The sequence below is a fragment of the Heterodontus francisci genome, chromosome 45, assembly GCF_036365525.1.
Source record: "Heterodontus francisci isolate sHetFra1 chromosome 45, sHetFra1.hap1, whole genome shotgun sequence".
Lineage (NCBI taxonomy): Eukaryota > Metazoa > Chordata > Chondrichthyes > Heterodontiformes > Heterodontidae > Heterodontus > Heterodontus francisci.
In genome coordinates this window covers 18,987,082-18,995,012 of record NC_090415.1, presented here as the reverse complement: position 1 = coordinate 18,995,012, position 7,931 = coordinate 18,987,082, and the positions used below count along the sequence as shown (strand labels likewise).

At 39.7% G+C, this 7,931-nt stretch overlaps 3 non-coding genes across 3 annotated transcripts; all 3 read right to left on the bottom strand.

Moving 5' to 3' along the window:
• Positions 1 to 3,344: 3,344 nt before the first annotated feature.
• Positions 3,345 to 3,416, bottom strand: trnag-ucc (transfer RNA glycine (anticodon UCC)). The gene has a single exon. It is a non-coding gene; the product is annotated as a tRNA-Gly (tRNA).
• Positions 3,417 to 5,412: 1,996 nt separating this feature from the next.
• On the bottom strand, positions 5,413 to 5,484 carry trnag-ucc (transfer RNA glycine (anticodon UCC)). Its single transcript has one exon. It is a non-coding gene; the product is annotated as a tRNA-Gly (tRNA).
• A 2,023-nt stretch (positions 5,485 to 7,507) lies between these two features.
• trnag-ucc (transfer RNA glycine (anticodon UCC)) lies at positions 7,508 to 7,579 on the bottom strand. Its single transcript has one exon. It is a non-coding gene; the product is annotated as a tRNA-Gly (tRNA).
• Positions 7,580 to 7,931: the final 352 nt, after the last annotated feature.

The following is a 7,931-nucleotide window of genomic DNA, read 5'->3' as shown; positions in this document are numbered from 1 at the left end:
TGCTGACGATGTCCTGTAACACCCTTTCTTTTATCCTTCTTGTGGTGCAAGGATGTTACCATATTAGTTTTGAATTGTTCCAAGTGTCCTAATTGGTCCAGGTTGACATCATTGTTTGACACTAGTTAGTTAATGGTTGAATCTACACACAGTACAGATGTTTCCCGACTCTTTCTATTTTAGCAAGGATCCTAAAGGTTACATTCTTGCTGATCCCAGACATTTTTTTCTTTAATTCTGCCTTTATCTCATCTCTCTCCATGCAAGGAGTGCTGGTGACTCTCCCATTGTTCTCACAAAAAGGTTTAAACAAAGTATAGCCTTGAAAACACATTTCATAATAAAGCAAGCAACAGATCAAACAGACTTCAATATATTGATGTACAAAGCATATCATTAATCCTATTATTTTAGCTGTCCTTATTTGTCACAAACGTAAAATATGTCACGGTCCATCGCGCCCACATTGTGGATTCTCCTCCAGCTCCATGACTTGCCTTTTTTTTTCCTATGGCTACGTGCATCTTCCACACTGACACATCTCTCAACATGACATTTTAACATAGTTCAGTGAAGATGACCGTCATGCTTCACAATCCAACCTTAACATTGCAGTTCTTGCATAAATGTAAGCCATGAAAATACTCTAAACTTTACACAGCGGTGAGCAGTGTTCAGGTGATACAGAAAATCTGGTGCGTTGGGCAGAGACAATCAGTTAATCTATCAAAGTCTCTTGATGTTATGCTCCTATCTATACTACTTACAACACAACTATTCTTTTGTTATTGAAAAGCTTGGATAGATGGCTCTGGATTGTGTTATCTAAGTAAGTGGTTGTTCTCCTGCAGCAATGTGAATTGAGGGGAGATCTGATGCAGGTGCAGGTTAGTTAGACAGGGATAACCCGTTCCCATTAGTTGATGGTACAAGGACTAGGAGACACAGATTGATGGTTTTGGGAAAGAGATGCAGGGAAATTTGAGGAAACACTTTTTGCTTTACCTGCTACATTGCAACTGCAATGTCTGTCCACAAGTGTGGTGGAAGCAGAGACAATCAATGATTTCAATCGGAAATTGGAGAAACACTTGAAGGAAACAAACTTGCTCCAGGGTGACGCCAATCAAGCGGGAGAATGATTCTGATTGGATGACAAGAATATTTTATCAATTTCAATTCTGTCAAAGCTTTGACATTTTTTTCGTTTGTAAGATACTGCAACATGAAGTAAACCTGCAATTTAAGATTGCGATGGCCGGGAATCGAACCAAGGTCAACTGCTTGGAAAGCAGCTATGCTCACCACTATACCACCAACGCTTACTGTATTACGTTGGTTCAGCATTTTGATTAATAGAATGCTGTACAATGGTTTCAACTTGCACCTGAGCAACACGATTATGTTAACAGAAACACAATACTGTGAATGCTGGAAATCTGAAATAAAATCAGAAAGTGCTGCAAATATTCTGATCAATGGTCACTCACCTGAAACGTTAACTCTGCTTCTCTCTCCACAGATGCTGCCAGACCTGCTGAGTATTACCAGCATTTCTTATTATTATTTCAGATTTCCAGCATCTGCAGTATTTTGCTTTTATTTTGGAGTTTAGTGGCGAACTGATCCTTTTTGCTTACTGGGCAGAACTATGCAGTGGAGTGACGCAGAAAACTGTACGAAGAACAATGTTTTTAACGGGCCCACAATTTCGAAGTTTAAGGAGGACAAAATACACAGCAATGTATGCATATAGTAAAGAGCTGTAAGTTTCAGGTAGATGTTACCTGAACAGAGGTGAGACAGAGAATACCCAACCCGTCTCACCTTTAGATTCCTGACCAAGATAGACCGACAAGGTACAAACTCAAGTTATGTGACCATGTCAGAGAGTTTATTAGGCTTAACCAAGATGTACAAAGTTAATACTTAACAATGGTAATAGATATTCAGTAACACACAACACCCGTTCTTGTTTCTGTGCTTGCTGCGGCACGGACTTCTCTCCTTCTTCATCCCTTGCTGTGTTTTCTTGACTGTATTCTATCTTCTCCTTTTAAGTACCAACGATCTTCTGTTGACCCCTCTCTAAGTGTGATGACGATGTCCTGTAACACCCTTTCTTTTATCCTTCTTGTGGTGCAAGGATGTTACCATATTAGTTTTGAATTGTTCCAAGTGTCCTAATTGGTCCAGGTTGACATCATTGTTTGACACTAGTTAGTTAATGGTTGAATCTACACACAGTACAGATGTTTCCCGACTCTTTCTATTTTAGCAAGGATCCTAAAGGTTACATTCTTGCTGATCCCAGACATTTTTTTCTTTAATTCTGCCTTTATCTCATCTCTCTCCATGCAAGGAGTGCTGGTGACTCTCCCATTGTTCTCAAAAAAAGGTTTAAACGAAGTATAGCCTTGAAAACACATTTCATAATAAAGCAAGCAACAGATCAAACAGACTTCAATATATTGATGTACAAAGCATATCATTAATCCTATTATTTTAGCTGTCCTTATTTGTCACAAACGTAAAATATGTCACGGTCCATCGCGCCCACATTGTGGATTCTCCTCCAGCTACATGACTTGCCTTTTTTTTTCCTATGGCTACGTGCATCTTCCACACTGACACATCTCTCAACATGACATTTTAACATAGTTCATTGAAGATGACCGTCATGCTTCACAATCCAACATTAACATTGCAGTTCTTGCATAAATGTAAGCCATGAAAATACTCTAAACTTTACACAGCGGTGAGCAGTGTTCAGGTGATACAGAAAATCGGGTGCGTTGGGCAGAGACAATCAGTTAATCTATCAAAGTCCCTTGAAGTTATGCTCCTATCTATACTACTTACAACACAACTATTCTTTTGATATTGAAAAGCTTGGATAGATGGCTCTGGATTGTGTTATCTAAGTAAGTGGTTGTTCTCCTTACAGCAATGTGGATTGAGGGGATATCTGATGCAGGTGTAGGTAAGTTAGACAAGGATAACCCGTTCAAATTAGTTGATGGTACAAGGACTAGGAGACACAGATTGATGGTTTTGGGAAAGATGCAGGGAAATTTGAGGAAGCACTTTTTGCTTTACCTGCCACATTGCAACTGCAATGTCTGTCCACAAGTGTGGTGGAAGCAGAGACAATCAATGATTTCAATAGGAAATTGGAGAAACACTTGAAGGAAACAAACTTGCTCCAGGATGACGCCAATCAAGCAAGAGAATGAATCTGATTGGATGATAAGAATATTTTATCAATTTCAATTCTGTCAAAGCTTTGACATTTTTTTCGTTTGCAAAATACTGCAACATAAAGCAAACCTGCAATTTAAGGTTGCGATGGCTGGGAATCGAACCCAAGTCAACTGCTTGGAAGGCAGCTATGGTCACCACTATACCACCATCGCTTACTGCAATATGTTGGTCCAGCGTTTTGATTAATAGAATGCTGTACAATGGTTTCAACTTGCACCTGAGCAACACGATTTTGTTCACAGAAACACAATACTGTGAATGCTTGAAATCTGAAAAAAAATCAGAAAGTGCTGCAAATATTCTGATCTGCTTCTCTCTCCACAGATGCTGCCAGACCTGCTGAGTATTTCCAGCATTTCTTGTTTTTATTTCAGATTTCCAGCGTCTGCAGTATTTTGCTTTTATTTTAGAGTTGAGTCGCGAACTGATCCTTTTTGCTTACTGGGCAGTACTATGCAGTGGAGTGACGCAGAAAACTGTACGAAGAACAATGTTTTTAACGGGCCAACAATTTCGAAGTTTAAGGAGGACAAAATACACAGCAATGTATGCATATAGTGAAGAGCTGTAAGTTTCAGGTAGATGTTACCTGAACAGAGGTGAGACAGAGAATACCCATCCCATCTCACCTTTAGATTCCTGACCAAGATAGACCGACAAGGTACAAACTCAAGTTATGTGACCAAGTCAGAGAGTTTATTAGGCTTAACCAAGATGTACAAAGTTAATACTTAACAATGGTAATAGATATTCAGTAACACACAACACCCGTTCTTGTTTCTGTGCTTGCTGCCGCACGGACTTCTCTCCTTCTTCATCCCTTGCTGTGTTTTTTCGACTGTATTCTATCTTCTCCTTTTAAGTACCAACGTTCTTCTGTTGACCCCTCTCTAAGTGTGCTGACGATGTCCTGTAACACCCTTTCTTTTATCCTTCTTGTGGTGCAAGGATGTTACCATATTAGTTTTGAATTGTTCCAAGTGTCCTAATTGGTCCAGGTTGACATCATTGTTTGACACTAGTTAGTTAATGGTTGAATCTACACACAGTACAGATGTTTCCCGACTCTTTCTATTTTAGCAAGGATCCTAAAGGTTACATTCTTGCTGATCCCAGACATTTTTTTCTTTAATTCTGCCTTTATCTCATCTCTCTCCATGCAAGGAGTGCTGGTGACTCTCCCATTGTTCTCACAAAAAGGTTTAAACAAAGTATAGCCTTGAAAACACATTTCATAATAAAGCAAGCAACAGATCAAACAGACTTCAATATATTGATGTACAAAGCATATCATTAATCCTATTATTTTAGCTGTCCTTATTTGTCACAAACGTAAAATATGTCACGGTCCATCGCGCCCACATTGTGGATTCTCCTCCAGCTACATGACTTGCCTTTTTTTTTCCTATGGCTACGTGCATCTTCCACACTGACACATCTCTCAACATGACATTTTAACATAGTTCAGTGAAGATGACCGTCATGCTTCACAATCCAACATTAACATTGCAGTTCTTGCATAAATGTAAGCCATGAAAATACTCTAAACTTTACACAGCGGTGAGCAGTGTTCAGGTGATGCAGAAAATCTGGTGCGTTGGGCAGAGACAATCAGTTAATCTATCAAAGTCCCTTGAAGTTATGCTCCTACCTATACTACTTACAACACAACTATTCTTTTGATATTGAAAAGCTTGGGTAGATGGCTCTGGATTGTGTTATCTAAGTAAGTGGTTGTTCTCCTTACAGCAATGTGGATTGAGGGGAGATCTGATGCAGGTGCAGGTAAGTTAGACAAGGATAACCCGTTCCCATTAGTTGATGGTACAAGGACTAGGAGACACAGACTGATGGTTTTGGGAAAGAGATGCCGGGAAATGTGAGGAAGCACTTTTTGCTTTACCTGCTACATTGCAACTGCAATGTCTGTCCACAAGTGTGGTGGAAGCAGAGACAATCAATGATTTCAATAGGAAATTGGAGAAACACTTGAAGGAAACAAACTTGCTCCAGGATGACGCCAATCAAGCAAGAGAATGAATCTGATTGGATGATAAGAATATTTTATCAATTTCAATTCTGTCAAAGCTTTGACATTTTTTTCGTTTGCAAAATACTGCAACATAAAGCAAACCTGCAATTTAAGGTTGCGATGGCTGGGAATCGAACCCAGGTCAACTGCTTGGAAGGCAGCTATGCTCACCACTATGCCACCATCACTTACTGTACTATGCTTGTCCAGCGTTTTGATTAATAGAATGCTGTACAATGGTTTCAACTTGCACCTGAGCAACACGATTATGTTCACAGAAACACAATACTGTGAATGCTGGAAATCTGAAATAAAATCAGAAAGTGCTGCAAATATTCTGATAAACGGTCACTCACCTGAAACGTTAACTCCGCTTCTCTCTCCACAGATGCTGCCAGACCTGCTGAGTATTTCCAGCATTTCTTGTTTTTATTTCAGATTTCCAGCATCTGCAGTATTTTGCTTTTATTTTAGAGTTTAGTGGCGAACTGATCCGTTTTGCTTACTGGGCAGAACTATGCAGTGGAGTGACGCAGAAAACTGTACGAAGAACAATGTTTTTAACGGGCCCACAATTTCGAAGTTTAAGGAGGACAAAATACACAGCAATGTATGCATATAGAAAAGAGCTGTAAGTTTCAGGTAGATGTTACCTGAACAGAGGTGAGACAGAGAATACCCAACCCGTCTCACCTTTAGATTCCGGACCAAGATAGACGGACAAGGTACAAACTCAAGTTATGTGACCATGTCAGAGAGTTTATTAGGCTTAACCAAGATGTACAAAGTTAATACTTAACAATGGTAATAGATATTCAGTAACACACAACACCCGTTCTTGTTTCTGTGCTTGCTGCCGCACGGACTTCTCTCCTTCTTCACCCCTTGCTGTGTTTTTTTGACTATATTCTATCTTCTCCTTTTAAGTACCAACGATCTTCTGTTGACCCCTCTCTAAGTGTGCTGACGATGTCCTGTAACACCCTTTCTTTTATCCTTCTTGTGGTGCAAGGATGTTACCATATTAGTTTTGAATTGTTCCAAGTGTCCTAATTGGTCCAGGTTGACATCATTGTTTGACACGAGTTAGTTAATGGTTGAATCTACACACAGTACAGATGTTTCCCGATTCTTTCTATTTTAGCAAGGATCCTAAAGGTTACATTCTTGCTGATCCGAGACATTTTTTTCTTTAATTCTGCCTTTATCTCATCTCTCTCCATGCAAGGAGTGCTGGTGACTCTCCCATTGTTCTCACAAAAAGGTTTAAACAAAGTATAGCCTTGAAAACACATTTCATAATAAAGCAAGCAACAGATCAAACAGACTTCAATATATTGATGTACAAAGCATATCATTAATCCTATTATTTTAGCTGTCCTTATTTGTCACAAACGTAACATATGTCACGGTCCATCGCGCCCACTTTGTGGATTCTCCTCCAGCTACATGACTTGCCTTTTTTTTCCTATGGCTACGTGCATCTTCCACACTGACACATCTCTCAACATGACATTTTAACATAGTTCAGAGAAGATGACCGTCATGCTTCACAATCCAACCTTAACATTGCAGTTCTTGCATAAATGTAAGCCATGAAAATACTCTAAACTTTACGCAGCGGTGAGCAGTGTTCAGGTGATACAGAAAATCTGGTGCTTTGGGCAGAGACAATCAGTTAATCTATCAAAGTCTCTTGATGTTATGCTCCTATCGAGACTACTTACAACACAACTATTCTTTTGTTATTGAAAAGCTTGGATCGATGGCTCTGGATTGTGTTATCTGAGGAAGTGGTTGTTCTCCTTCCAGCAATGTGGATTGAGGGGAGATCTGATGCAGGTGTAGGTAAGTTAGACAAGGATAACCCGTTCCCATTAGTTGATGGTGCAAGGACTAGGAGACACAGATTGATGGTTTTGGGAAATAGATGCAGCGAAATGTGAGGAAGCACTTTTTGCTTTACCTGCTGCATTGCAACTGCAATGTCTGTCCACAAGTGTGGTGGAAGCAGAGACAATCAATGATTTCAATAGGAAATTGGAGAAACACTTGAATGAAACAAACTTGCTCCAGGGTGACGCCAATCAAGCGGGAGAATGAATCTGATTGGATGATAAGAATATTTTATCAATTTCAATTCTGTCAAAGCTTTGACATTTTTTTCGTTTGTAAAATACTGCAACATAAAGTAAACCTGCAATTTAAGGTTGCGATGGCCGGGAATCGAACCCAGGTCAACTGCTTGGAAGGCAGCTACGCTCACCACTATACCACCATTGCTTACTATAACATATTCATTCAAAAATTTGACCTACGATTGGACATTGCAGTGACCAAGCACAACAGCTCCTTGCAGATCTCCACAATGTACAAAAATAAAGCACCAAGCAGATCGGCTCTTTTAAGATACACTGACAGCCTCTCTGAAAGAGTCGATTTACTGCAGTTATTTGAATACCAACTGCTCACATTTCAGCTGGAGGTAATTTCGAGATCTCCGACAAGAATGTTCATGGATCGAATCGATCATTGCGTCACTTTTTAATTCCCTGCCTTAAAATAAATAACGGCCAACGATCTGCATTGTACCTGTCAGTTCCTGGTATGTGAATGTTGATTTTACTCTTTACCT